The sequence below is a fragment of the Taudactylus pleione genome, unplaced genomic scaffold, assembly GCF_031769625.1.
Source record: "Taudactylus pleione unplaced genomic scaffold, aTauple2 ptg000557l, whole genome shotgun sequence".
Classification (NCBI taxonomy): domain Eukaryota; kingdom Metazoa; phylum Chordata; class Amphibia; order Anura; family Myobatrachidae; genus Taudactylus; species Taudactylus pleione.
In genome coordinates, this window is record NW_028284959.1 from 2,222,366 (window position 1) to 2,237,243 (window position 14,878).

Below are 14,878 nucleotides of genomic sequence, written 5' to 3' on the forward strand. Positions count from 1 at the left end.
TTATCTCCCTGCCTATTACTTATCTGCCTGTTACTCTGCTTCACTAACTGCATCTCCTCACCCTCTATAATACTGTATCTATCTCTAATTATCTCCCTGCCTGTTACTTATCTGCCTGTTACTCTGCTTCACTAACTGCATCTCCTCACCCTCTATAATACTGTATCTATCTCTAATTATCTCCGTGCCTGTTGCTTATCTGCCTGTTACTCTGCTTCTCTAATTGCATCACCTCACCCTCTATAATACTGTATCTATCTCTAATTACCTCCCTGCCTGTTACTTATCTGCCTGTTACTCTGCTTCTGTAACCGAATCTCCTCACCCTCTATAATACTGTAGCTATCTCTAATTACCTCCCTGCCTGTTACTTATCTGCCTGTTACTCTGCTTCTCTAACTGCATCTACTCGACCTCTATAATACTGTACCTATATCTAATTACCTCCCTGCCCACTTATCTGCCTGTTACTCTGCTTCTCTAATTGCATCTCCTCACCCTCTATAATACTGTATCTATCTATAATTACCTCCCTGCCTGTTACTTATCTGCCTGTTACTCTGCTTCTCTAACTGCATCTCCTCACCCTCTATATAATACTGTATCTATCTCTAATTACCTCCCTGCCTGTTACTTATCTGCCTGTTACTCTGCTTCTCTAACTGCAACTCCTCACCCTCTATTATACTGTAACTATCTCTAATTATCTCCCTGCCTGTTACTTATCTGCCTGTTACTCTGCTTCACTAACTGCATCTCCTCACCCTCTATATAATACTGTATCTATCTCTAATTACCTCCCTGCCTGTTACTTATCTGCCTGTTACTCTGCTTCTCTAACTGCAACTCCTCACCCTCTATTATACTGTAACTATCTCTAATTATCTCCCTGCCTGTTACTTATCTGCCTGTTACTCTGCTTCTCTAACTGCATCTCCTCGGTCTATATAATACTGTATCTATCGCTAATTACCTCCCTGCCTGTTACTTATTTGCTTGTTACTCTGCTTCTCTAACTGCATCTCCTCACCCACTATAATACTGTATCTATATCTAATTTCCTCCCTTCCTGTTACTTATCTGCCTGTTACTCTGCTTCTCTGACTGAATCTCCTCGCACTCTATAATACTGTATCTATCTCTAATTATCTCCCTGCCTGTTACTTATCTGCCTGTTACTCTGCTTCTCTAACTGCATCTCCTCACCCTCTATAATACTGTATCTATCTCTAATTATCTCCCTGCCTGTTACTTATCTGCCTGTTACTCTGCTTCTCTAACGGCATCTCCTCGGTCTATATAATACTGTATCTATTGCTAATTACCTCCCTGCCTGTTACTTATTTGCTTGTTACTCTGCTTCTCTAACTGCATCTCCTCACCCTCTATAATACAGTATCTATATCTAATTTCCTCCCTTCCTGTTACTTATATGCCTGTTACTCTGCTTCTCTTACTGAATCTCCTCACCCTCTATAATACTGTATCTATCTCTAATTATCTCCCTGCCTGTTACTTATCTGCCTGTTACTCTGCTTCTCTAACTGCATCTCCTCACCCTCTATAATACTGTATCTATCTCTAATTATCTCCCTACCTGTTACTTATCTGCCTGTTACTCTGCTTCTGTAACTGAATCTCCTCACTCTCTATAATACTGTATTATCTCTAATTACCTCCCTACCTGTTACTTATCGGCCTGTTACTCTGCTTCACTAACTGCATCTCCTCACCCTTTGTAATACTGTATCTATCTCTAATTACCCCCTGCCTGTTACTTATCTGCCTGTTACTCTGCTTCGCTAACTGCATCTCCTAAACCTCTATAATTCTGTATCTATCTCTAATTACCTCCCTGCCTGTTACTTATCTGCCTGTTACTCGGCTTCTCTAACTGCATCTCCTCACCCATTTTAATACTGTATCTATCTCTAATTACCTCCCTGCCTGTTACTTATATGCCTGTTGCTCTGCTTCTCTGACTGTATCTCCTCACCCTCTATAATACTGTAGCTATCTCTAATTACCTCCCTGCCTGTTACTTATCTGCCTGTTACTCTGCTTCTCTAACTGCATCTCCTCACCCTCTATAATACTGTATCTATATCTAATTACCTCCCTGCCTGTTACTCTGCTTCTCTGACTGTATCTCCTCACCCTCTATAATATTGTATCTATCTCTAATTATATCCCTGCCTGTAACTTATTTGCTTGTTACTCTGCTTCACTAACTGCATCTCCTCACCCTCTATAATACTGTAGTTATGTCTAATTTCCTCCCTTCCTGTTACTTATCTGTCCTGTTACTCAGCTTCTCTAACTGTTTCTACTCGACCTCTATAATACTGTATCTATCTCTAATTCCCTCCCTGCCAGTTACTTATCTGCTTGTTACTCTGCTTCACCAACTGCATCTCCTCACCCTCTATAATACTGTATCTATCTCTAATTATCTCCCTGCCTATTACTTATCTGCCTGTTACTCTGCTTCACTAACTGCATCTCCTCACCCTCTATAATACTGTATCTATCTCTAATTATCTCCCTGCCTGTTACTTATCTGCCTGTTACTCTGCTTCACTAACTGCATCTCCTCACCCTCTATAATACTGTATCTATCTCTAATTATCTCCGTGCCTGTTGCTTATCTGCCTGTTACTCTGCTTCTCTAATTGCATCACCTCACCCTCTATAATACTGTATCTATCTCTAATTACCTCCCTGCCTGTTACTTATCTGCCTGTTACTCTGCTTCTGTAACCGAATCTCCTCACCCTCTATAATACTGTAGCTATCTCTAATTACCTCCCTGCCTGTTACTTATCTGCCTGTTACTCTGCTTCTCTAACTGCATCTACTCGACCTCTATAATACTGTACCTATATCTAATTACCTCCCTGCCCACTTATCTGCCTGTTACTCTGCTTCTCTAATTGCATCTCCTCACCCTCTATAATACTGTATCTATCTATAATTACCTCCCTGCCTGTTACTTATCTGCCTGTTACTCTGCTTCTCTAACTGCATCTCCTCACCCTCTATTATACTGTAACTATCTCTAATTATCTCCCTGCCTGTTACTTATCTGCCTGTTACTCTGCTTCTCTAACTGCATATCCTCACCCTCTATTATACTGTAACTATCTCTAATTATCTCCCTGCCTGTTACTTATCTGCCTGTTACTCTGCTTCTCTAACTGCATCTCCTCACCCTCTATATAATACTGTATCTATCTCTAACTATCTCCCTGCCTGTTACTTATCTGCCTGTTACTCTGCTTCTCTAACTGCAACTCCTCACCCTCTATATAATACTGTATCTATCTCTAACTATCTCCCTGCCTGTTACTTATCTGCCTGTTACTCTGCTTCTCTAACTGCAACTCCTCACCCTCTATATAATACTGTATCTATCTCTAACTACCTCCCTGCCTGTTACTTATCTGCCTGTTACTCTGCTTCTCTAACTGCATCTCCTCGCTCTCTATAATACTGTATCTATCTCTAACTACCTCCCTGCCTGTTACTTATCTGCCTGTTACTCTGCTTCTCTAACTGCATCTCCTCGGTCTATATAATACTGTATCTATCGCTAATTACCTCCCTGCCTGTTACTTATCTGCCTGTTACTCTGCTTCTCTAACTGCATCTCCTCACCCTCTATAATACAGTATCTATATCTAATTACCTCCCTTCCTGTTACTTATCTGCCTGTTACTCTGCTTCTCTGACTGAATCTCCTCGCTCTCTATAATACTGTATCTATCTCTAATTTCCTCCCTGCCTGTTACTTATCTGCCTGTTACTCTGCATCTGTAACTGAATCTCCTCACTCTCTATAATACTGTATTATCTCTAATTACCTCCCTACCTGTTACTTCTCTGCCTGTTACTCTGCTTCACTAACTGCATCTCCTCACCCTTTGTAATACTGTATCTATCTCTAATTACCCCCTGCCTGTTACTTATCTGCTTGTTACTCTGCTTTGCTAACTGCATCTCCTAACCCTCTATAATTCTGTATCTATCTCTAATTACCTCCCTGCGTGTTACTTATCTGCCTGTTACTCTGCTTCTCTAACTGCATCTCCACACCCATTTTAATACTGTATCTATCTCTAATTACCTCCCTGCCTGTTACTTATATGCCTGTTGCTCTGCTTCTCTGACTGTATTTCCTCACCCTCTATAATACTGTAGCTATCTCTAATTACGTCCCTACCTGTTACTTATCTGCCTGTTACTCTGCTTCACTAACTGCATCTCATCACCCTTTGTAATACTGTATCTATCTCTAATTACCCCCTGCCTGTTACTTATCTGCTTGTTACTCTGCTTTGCTAACTGCATCTCCTAACCCTCTATAATTCTGTATCTATCTCTAATTACCTCCCTGCCTGTTACTTATCTGCCTGTTACTCTGCTTCTCTAACTGCATCTCCACACCCATTTTAATACTGTATCTATCTCTAATTACCTCCCTGCCTGTTACTTATATGCCTGTTGCTCTGCTTCTCTGACTGTATCTCCTCACCCTCTATAATACTGTAGCTATCTCTAATTACCTCCCTGCCTGTTACTTATCTGCCTGTTACTCTGCTTCTCTAACTGCATCTCCTCACCCTCTATAATACTGTATCTATATCTAATTACCTCCCTGCCTGTTACTCTGCTTCTCTAACTGAATCTCCTCGCTCTCTATAATACTGTATCTATCTCTAATTACCTCCCTGCCTGTTACTTATATGCCAGTTACTCTGCTTCTCTGACTGTATCTCCTCACCCTCTATAATATTGTATCTATCTCTAATTATATCCCTGCCTGTAACTTATTTGCTTGTTACTCTGCTTCACTAACTGCATCTCCTCACCCTCTATAATACTGTAGTTATGTCTAATTTCCTCCCTTCCTGTTACTTATCTGTCCTGTTACTCAGCTTCTCTAACTGTTTCTACTCGACCTCTATAATACTGTATCTATCTCTAATTTCCTCCCTTCCTGTTACTTATCTGCTTGTTACTCTGCTTCACTAACTGCATCTCCTCAACCTCTATAATACTGTATCTATCTCTAATTATCTCCCTGCCTGTTACTTATCTGCCTGTTACTCTGCTTCACTAACTGCATCTCCTCACCCTCTATAATACTGTATCTATCTCTAATTATCTCCGTGCCTGTTGCTTATCTGCCTGTTACTCTGCTTCACTAACTGCATCTCCTCACCCTTTGTAATACTGTATCTATCTCTAATTACCCCCTGCCTGTTACTTATCTGCTTTTTACTCTGCTTTGCTAACTGCATCTCCTAACCCTCTATAATTCTGTATCTATCTCTAATTACCTCCCTGCGTGTTACTTATCTGCCTGTTACTCTGCTTCTCTAACTGCATCTCCACACCCATTTTAATACTGTATCTATCTCTAATTACCTCCCTGCCTGTTACTTATATGCCTGTTGCTCTGCTTCTCTGACTGTATTTCCTCACCCTCTATAATACTGTAGCTATCTCTAATTACGTCCCTACCTGTTACTTATCTGCCTGTTACTCTGCTTCACTAACTGCATCTCCTCACCCTTTGTAATACTGTATCTATCTCTAATTACCCCCTGCCTGTTACTTATCTGCTTGTTACTCTGCTTTGCTAACTGCATCTCCTAACCCTCTATAATTCTGTATCTATCTCTAATTACCTCCCTGCCTGTTACTTATCTGCCTGTTACTCTGCTTCTCTAACTGCATCTCCACACCCATTTTAATACTGTATCTATCTCTAATTACCTCCCTGCCTGTTACTTATATGCCTGTTGCTCTGCTTCTCTGACTGTATCTCCTCACCCTCTATAATACTGTAGCTATCTCTAATTACCTCCCTGCCTGTTACTTATCTGCCTGTTACTCTGCTTCTCTAACTGCATCTCCTCACCCTCTATAATACTGTATCTATATCTAATTACCTCCCTGCCTGTTACTCTGCTTCTCTAACTGAATCTCCTCGCTCTCTATAATACTGTATCTATCTCTAATTACCTCCCTGCCTGTTACTTATATGCCAGTTACTCTGCTTCTCTGACTGTATCTCCTCACCCTCTATAATATTGTATCTATCTCTAATTATATCCCTGCCTGTAACTTATTTGCTTGTTACTCTGCTTCACTAACTGCATCTCCTCACCCTCTATAATACTGTAGTTATGTCTAATTTCCTCCCTTCCTGTTACTTATCTGTCCTGTTACTCAGCTTCTCTAACTGTTTCTACTCGACCTCTATAATACTGTATCTATCTCTAATTTCCTCCCTTCCTGTTACTTATCTGCTTGTTACTCTGCTTCACTAACTGCATCTCCTCAACCTCTATAATACTGTATCTATCTCTAATTATCTCCCTGCCTGTTACTTATCTGCCTTTTACTCTGCTTCACTAACTGCATCTCCTCACCCTCTATAATACTGTATCTATCTCTAATTATCTCCGTGCCTGTTGCTTATCTGCCTGTTACTCTGCTTCTCTAACTGCATCTCCTCACCCTCTATTATACTGTAACTATCTCTAATTATCTCCCTGCTTGTTACTTATCTGCCTGTTACTCTGCTTCTCTAATTGCATCACCTCACCCTCTATAACACTGTATCTATCTCTAATTACCTCCCTGCCTGTTACTTATCTGCCTGTTACTCTGCTTCTGTAACTGAATCTCCTCACCCTCTATAATACTGTAGCTATTTCTAATTACCTCACTGCCTGTTACTTATCTGCCTGTTACTCTGCTTCTCTAACTGCATCTACTCGACCTCTATAATACTGTACCTATATCTAATTACCTCCCTGCCCACTTATCTGCCTGTTACTCTGCTTCTCTAATTGCATCTCCTCACCCTCTATAATACTGTATCTATCTCTGACTATCTCCCTGCCTTTTACTTATCTGCCTGTTACTCTGCTTCACTAACTGCATCTCCTCACCCTCTATAATACTGTATCTATCTCTAATTACCTCCTTTCCTGTTAATTATCTGCTTGTTACTCTCCTTAACTTACTGCATCTCCTCACCCTCTATAATACTTTAACTTTCTCTAACTATCTCTCTACCTGTTACTTATCTGCCTGTTACTCTGCTTCTATAACTGCATCTCGTTTCTCTATAATACTTTAGCTATCTCTAATTACCTCCCTGCCTATTACTACTTTAACTGTTACTCTACTTCTCTAACTGCATCTCCTCACCCTCTATAATACTGTAACTAATTCTAATTATCTCCCTGCCTGTTACTTATCTGCCTGTTACTCTGCTTTGCTAACTGCATCTGCTTACTCTCTATAATACTGTAGCTATCTCTAATTACCTCCATGCCTATTACTACTTTGACTGTTACTCTGCTTCTCAAAATGCATCTCCTCACCCTCTATAATACTGTAGCTTTCTCTAATTTCCTCCCTGCCTGTTACCACTTTGACTGTTACTCTGCTTCTCTAACTGCATCTCCTCATCCTCTTTAATACTGTATTTTTCTCTAATTACCTCCCTGCCTGTTAGTTAACTGCCTGTTAAAATCCTTATGACAGTATGAGCAGAACAAGGAAAATGTGACTTGTAGTACAGAACATATCAGGACATGGACAAAGTTTATAAACATTGCTGCATCAGCAGTCATATTACTCAAAATAGCAGCAGGGCAACAGAACCTAAGTGTTAGGTGCCATTGTAGGCAGTTGGAAATAAATGTTTGTAAAAGTGAGGGAAGGAAAATCATATTAGGGTAGAGAGCCCTGCTTTTGAGAGCTTACAGTATAAAGGGGAGGGATATACAGACACAGGTTCACAGATAGGGGAGACAGTAAGCACGGGGCATGGAGCAGTGAGTTAGGGTGAGAGCTAGATGGCTTTGATAAAGAAGTGAGTCTTGATAGCCTATTTGATGTTTTGTAGAGAGGTGGAGATTCTGACAGGGAAGAGGAGAGAGTTCCTGGGGTATGGAGCAGCACAGGCAAACAAAATCTTGGCGGGGGCATGGGAGGAAGTAATCAATTGTAAGGAGAAGTGGCATTCATGTATATGTGAGGGCAGAAGTATGAAGGGAGATAATATCAGAGATGTAAAGAGAAAATGATTGGGTGAGGGCTGTATAAGTAGTGTTAGAAGTTTGAATTGGGTTCTGAAAGGGAAGGTGAGCCAGTGTAGGGCTAGCAGGAGAGAATAGACAGATATAGTGCTTTGTAGAGGAAGATGAACCAGGCAGGACAGATTTTAGCATAGTAAGTTTGAAGTCAGGGAGGCCAGCTAAGAGTTGTAGTAGTCGAGGCTGGAGATGACCAGTGAGTGGATGAGGGTCTTAGTTGCATCCAGGGGGAGAAAGGGTTTGAACCTAGACATAATTTTCAGTTGGAAATGGCAGAACTGCAAATGATACTGTATGTGTAGTTTAATGGACAGGGAGAAGTTAATGATGTCCAAGACAGCACACTTGTGGGCTAGATGAGATGATGGTGCTGCTAATAGGTAAAGAAATTGTGGGTGGGACTATGATAGACATGTTAAGTTTAAGAATGTGCTGGGATATACAGGAGCAAATAGCAGAGTCAGCTGGAGATATGAGTGAGGAAACAGTTGGAAGATCAGGGGAGGAAAGGTAGATATGAGTGTCATCAGCATAGAAATGTTATTAGAGGCCAGTAGAGATGAAAATAGGATGTATAAAGGGTGGTTGTATGGGGATGTATAAGGGCACCTATTGGTTGAGGAAGTAAGAGGAGTAGCATAAAGAAAGGTCTGAGAGGTAGGAGGACAGCCATGAGATGCCAGTGTCATGCAGACCAAGGGAGTGAAGGTTTCAAGAGGAGAGGATGGTCCACAGTGTCAAAAGCAGATGAGAGATGATGAAAGTTAGCAGAGTAGTGGCCGTTGGATTTGGAAGCAAGGAGGTCACTCATGACTTTAATGAGGGAAGTTTCTGTGGAGTGGAGAGGATGAAAGCAAGACTAAAATGAGTCAAGCAGGGAGTGGGAAGACAGAAAGGCAGTGAGGTGGTTGTAGACAATATGCTCATGGAGTTTGGAGGCAGAGGTGAGGAGCGAGATAGGGTGGTAGCTAGAGAGAGTGTCAAGATCAATGGTGTTTTTTTTTAAATATGGCGAGACAAGGGCATGCTTAAATGCAAAGGGGACAGTTCCTGATGAGATAGAGATATTGAAGAGATTGGTAAAATGGGAACAAACAGTAGGAGCAAAGGAGCAGAGGAGGTGGGAGGGGATTGGGTCAAGGGGGAGATGGAATAGGGGAGAGGACCGGACTAGGGCCATGACTTTATCTCCAGATACTGGAGAGAAAGAAATTAGAGCTGGTAAACTTAATGGGGAGGATGGGGAGTGGCAGGGTGGGAAAAAAGGGAATGGGGTGCTGATGTTGTGGCGGGATGTGATGTCCTCATGTATGGATTAAATTTTAGTTGTGAATTGGTTGGCAAAGTTTAAGGGCAGAGAGTGAGGAGGGGGACAATGAAGCAGGGCAGAGAGTTAAAAGTGGTGAAGAGACAATGGGGTTTAGAGGACTAGGAGTAGATATAGATCTTGAAATAAGACTATATAGACATGGAAAAAACAGCATTGTATGTTGAGAGCATACATTTGAAATGAAGGAAGTTTGTATTGGAGCTCAATTTCGGCCACTGACGCTCTGCGGTATATGAATATTGATGGAGGTACTGTATCTGGTGCATTTGGAATGTCAAGGTTGTGGTGTGGACCTGCAAAAGTGAGTGGTACTGCTGGAGAAAGAGTCAAGAGCAGAAGTAAGTGAGTCAGTGTATAGGGAAACAGCTTGATGAGAGAGAATCTGGGAGAGAAGTGAGTCGAGCAGGGAGGATAAGGATATGGTGTCAATAACCTCAAGGTTACACTTAGTGATGGTAGCCTTAGGGAGGAAGAGGTAGAGTAGGGGTGAGGGATAAGTCAAAGACAGAAGATGATGGTCAGATAGAAGGACTGGGGAATTGGTGAAATCAGAAATATCACATCAGTAAATGAAGACCAGATGAAGTAAGAAAGATCATATTATTATGTGAGGGTAAGCAGGTCAAGTGATCAGTGAGGACATCAAAAGGGACATTGAAGTCACCTAAGATAAGGGAGAGAAGGTCTGAAGACAGGAAGTGGGAGAGCCAGGATGCAAAGTTGTGAAGAAATTTGGAGGGAGGGCCAGGCAGACAATAGATGATAGCAACTTGAAGGTGAACAGGTTGAAATAGGCAAATAGCATGTACCTTAAATGTGGAGAATGAAATGGATGGTTCTGAAGTTATGTTGGTAGTAGCCAGCGGATAGAAGGACCCCAACACCACCCCACCATTGTGATCCTTGGGCCAGGGGTGTGTGAGAGAATGTAAAGCCCCAAACAGAGTGAGCCACAGGAGAAGTGGTGTCAGAGGGGGAAATCCAGGTTTTATTGATGGCTAGGAGATTCAGAGAGTTAAAAATGAAGAGTTAATGAGTGGGGACCAACTTATTACAGACAGACCTGGCATTCAAGACTTCACGGGACAGATGGATCAAGTTAGTGTGAAGATGTGCGAGATGTGAATGAGATAATTAGGAATTCATATTTACAGTAAGTGGCATCCACCATTCAGGATGCCTGATCCCTAAACAGCATTTGCATGTTCTCTGATTCTCCTCTCACTGGACATCAAAACGAGAGAAGTAATAGCAGCTTTTTCATCACTGTTTTTGGGATCCCACCATATTTGCTAGAAGCCTGATCCCAAGTAAATAACATTTTGGAATTGGGTTGTTAATATTCAACACAAAATATTAAGCTTCACTTTTGATTATTTTTTTACTTTTAATTATCTTAATTGACAAAAATAGAAGTTCCTTTAAACAATTATTATATCTCTTACCATGTGTGTTATTTTCTTAATCTGCTATCTATTTCAAGTAATGTCTCCTCTACAATGACCTTGTAAAAAAACTAAATTTAGGATTCTCAAAATGAAGGTCTGAATGGAAGTTACTAAATAAAAAAACATTGACAAGCTGTCAAAGAAAGGTCAAAAATCCAGTATATTTATTGGTAAAAATGCTAAATCTGATATTCAGCACAAACAGTATTAGCAGCACATGACTGTGTTCTACACACAACACAAATGTCAAACAGCTAAAGGTTGTTTGTGTAAGTAAACAAACTAAACAATAAAAACACAGTATATATATATATATATATATATATATATATATATGTACACCCATCAGCCATAACATTAAAACCACTGACAGGTGAAGTAAATAACATTGATTATCTCGTTACAATTTCACCTGTCAAGAGGTGGAATATATTAGGCAGTAAATGAACAGACAGATGTGCTAGAAGCAGGACAAATAGTCAAGTGAGCAAATTTGACAAGATCTAAATTGTGATGACTATAGGATTGGGTCAGAGAATCTCCAAAACAACAGGTCTTGTGGGAGGTTCCCGGTATGCAGTGTTTAGTACCTACCAAAAGTGGTCCAAGGAAGGACAACCAGTGAACCAGCAGTAGGGTCATGGGTGCCCAAGGCTCATTGATGCTCATGGGGAGCAAAGGCTATGATGCGCATGGGGAGTAAAGGCTAACCCATCTGATCTAATCCCACGGAAGAGCTACTCAAGCACAAATTTCTGAAAAAGATAATGCTGGCTATGATAGAAAAGTGTCAGAGCACACAGTGAATATGAGGCTGTGTAGCTGCAGACTATTCAGATTGCCCATGCTGACCTCTGTCTACCACCAAATATACCTACAAGAGCTTCAGTGCTGGATCTTAGAGAACTTTGGAAGAAGGTGGCCTGGTCTAAAAAAATATGTTTTCTTTTATATCATGTGGACAGCTGGGTGTTGTCCACATGATAGGAAGAGATGGTACCAGGATACACTATGAAAGGAAGCCAAGCCGGCGCATGCAGTGTGATGCTTTGGGCAATGTTCTGCAGGGAAATCTTGGGTCCTGGCATTCATGTGGGTGTTACTTTGACATGTATCACCTATCTAAACATTGTTGCAAACTAATCTTGACAACAGTATACCCTGATGGCAATGGCCTCTTCCAGCAGGATAATGCACTCTTCCACATTGCAAAATCGTTCAGGAATGGTTTGAGAAACATGACAAAGAGTTAAAGGTGAGAGAAATAGTGTGTTTGCGTAAAAGAAAATACATGGTTCTAGTTTGGTTGACATATTTTTTAATTTTTTAATGTGTAGTAAAAAGGTGGATAGATTTTATGTTATGTTATGTTATTTTATGTGTGGAATCGTTTTATCCTCCTTTCTCCCTTTATAAATTTTAAAAAACAGAAACATTTGTCTTTCCCATCTTAGGCTACTGCTCTCCTTGCAATCATTGTTGCTCTTTTCTCTCCTGCTCTACCAAACTCTACTGCAGTGGTTCTCAAACTCGGTCCTCAGGACCCCACATAGTTCACGTTTTGCATGTCACCCAGAAGGTGTACAGGTGTATTCATTACTCACTGACACATTATCAAAGATCCACAGTTGGAGCTAATTATTTAACTTGTGATGCTGTGATGGGACCTGGACAACATGCACTGTTTGGGGTTCTGAGGGTTAAGTTTGAGAACCTGTGCTCTACTGAAACCAAACCCCTATCAACCATTTGTAAACTTAGCCTCTGCAGATATCTCAACCCTCCTTTGCTGAGATAAGATGTGCGCAGACCCTCAAATAATTTGTAAATATTTAAAGAGATCCAAAACTGCAACTGAATCAAAACACTTGAGGGAGGTATTGACATAACCACCCTCAAGTGTTTTGGTTCAGATTTGGTTTTGGTTTTTGATTTCTTTAAAAAGTAATAAAACAGCTCAAATTGTGTAAATTAGACCTGTTTTTGTTCCTAGTGTATTACATCAATAACACAATTATTTCCTGAAAATTGCACCCGAAATCATGAGGGAGAGACTTAAAGGCAATCCAAAATACACAAGATCTGGTTTTTAGATCCAAGTTCTGAACTTGACGAGAAGGCCTGAGTCGGGCTCAGTTCTACTCAGAACCCCAAACTGATCCAAGCTGGGACTTGGTTTGACTCGAAACCCCAAAATTTGGGTGTGTTCAGCTCTCAGCAAAAGTAAACCGCTCATCTCTAGAAAAAAGATGATTTGTTCCTGGGCTGTCTTAAATTTCAAGTGATGATTGCTTTGGAGGGTTTCTAACTGGATACCTCCAAAGTGTGTAATAGAAAATAAGATTGGAAAATATAGTGTACACTGTTGCAAAAAGTCATTGCATTGAAGACAATCAGGACACTCACCCTTTAGAGGTTTATATATGGCCTTGGATAATCTTGCACTGTTGTGTGATCATTGTGGAATACTGTAGTTATGGGTCTGTTAGGGCATGTCACTAAAAGCAGTTGTGGACAGAGAAGCTCAACTGCTCACATAGTAGGTCATACTTAGATGAGAAATCTGCACCTGCCATAGGGCTGGTGGTGGTTGCAATGGTGCAACCGATGGTGGCATGTAAAGATGCACCAATTGGCATTACAGCATCTACAGATGCTGACAGTTCGGATGTCCCATTCCTTGTTACAGAACCCCGGACTTTGGTTCGCATCACAGAGCCAGAAAAGGAACACAGCCGGGAAAAACTCCGGCAGCACGGCCACAGCGCAGAGCACGCAGCCGGCTACAGCCCGTTCCCAACAGTCGCCAGCGGACTCCAGTCTGCGCCGCTAGTAGGGTGAGATAGGGTGAGTAACAAGACCGATGCTCCGCTCTCAGTGTACAAGACACAGGACCGCCGCAACAGACTTACCATGTTTTCTAACACAAACAAATTTTCAATGAAAGAGCTATGAACATCCTTGTGTTTCAATGTATCATTTTCAGCCCACTGTATACTTAGCATTTGCTGGTCTTATTAACATGTAATTGTTGTTATATTTTATTTCCATACATTTATATTCTTTATTTTACCAACATTTATCCATCCATATATTTTAATTTCAACTGTATTCATAATCACTAGCGCGTCCAATTCCTCCCTTTTATTTCTATTTCCCATTCCTTGCCCATACGCATGGTTGTACACCAGAAAAGGGCTTTGTAGCAACATGCACATAAAGTCACAGATGTATGATCGGAAAACAGAAATAGGCGCAGCTGTGTCAAACGCAGAATTGGCCCCAGGGTGTACTGTTTTTAAGTCAATATATGACCCTTTAAACAATACATTTTAAATTCACCATTTGTCACTTGGTGGACAATCTCACACCTGGGGTGATTACAACAGCAATGAAGTGATGCAGCTCTGCTTGTGCACCAATTGTTATGCAGATGTCCCAAGAAAAGGAATAAAGAAGTGCATATCAATGGTTAGAAATATATTTAAATATACAGATTTACTGTACTATTATACTCATTGTGTATAGGTAATTACAGCGTTTTTGACATTCCATTCCTTTAGGAACCCGATGCTCGACAGTTTGTGGAATCATTGGATTTTTTTATTTAAATATAATGATACGGTATAGGTGGTAACAAACAAAAAATGGCAGCTGCTCAAATACGGTATAGGTGGTGCAATAAAAAATAATTAAATTGTATGTTAAAATATTTAGTTATATAAGTAAATAAATAAAATCACAGCAGTAAGAAACTTAAAAAGATATATGGTAGGTAGTAGGTGGGTAAAAAAAAATTAGTTATATATAAATAAAAAAATTTAGCCATGCATTTCACTGGGTATCTGTGTGCTTCATCAGGCTGAACTACCATCAAAGATTCAAAGATCCAAGCTCCCCACAACAACTCCACATGACTCACTCAACCACTGCAGGTCAATATTGTCCAATGTCATAGCTAATCCTAAACATCTAAAGGG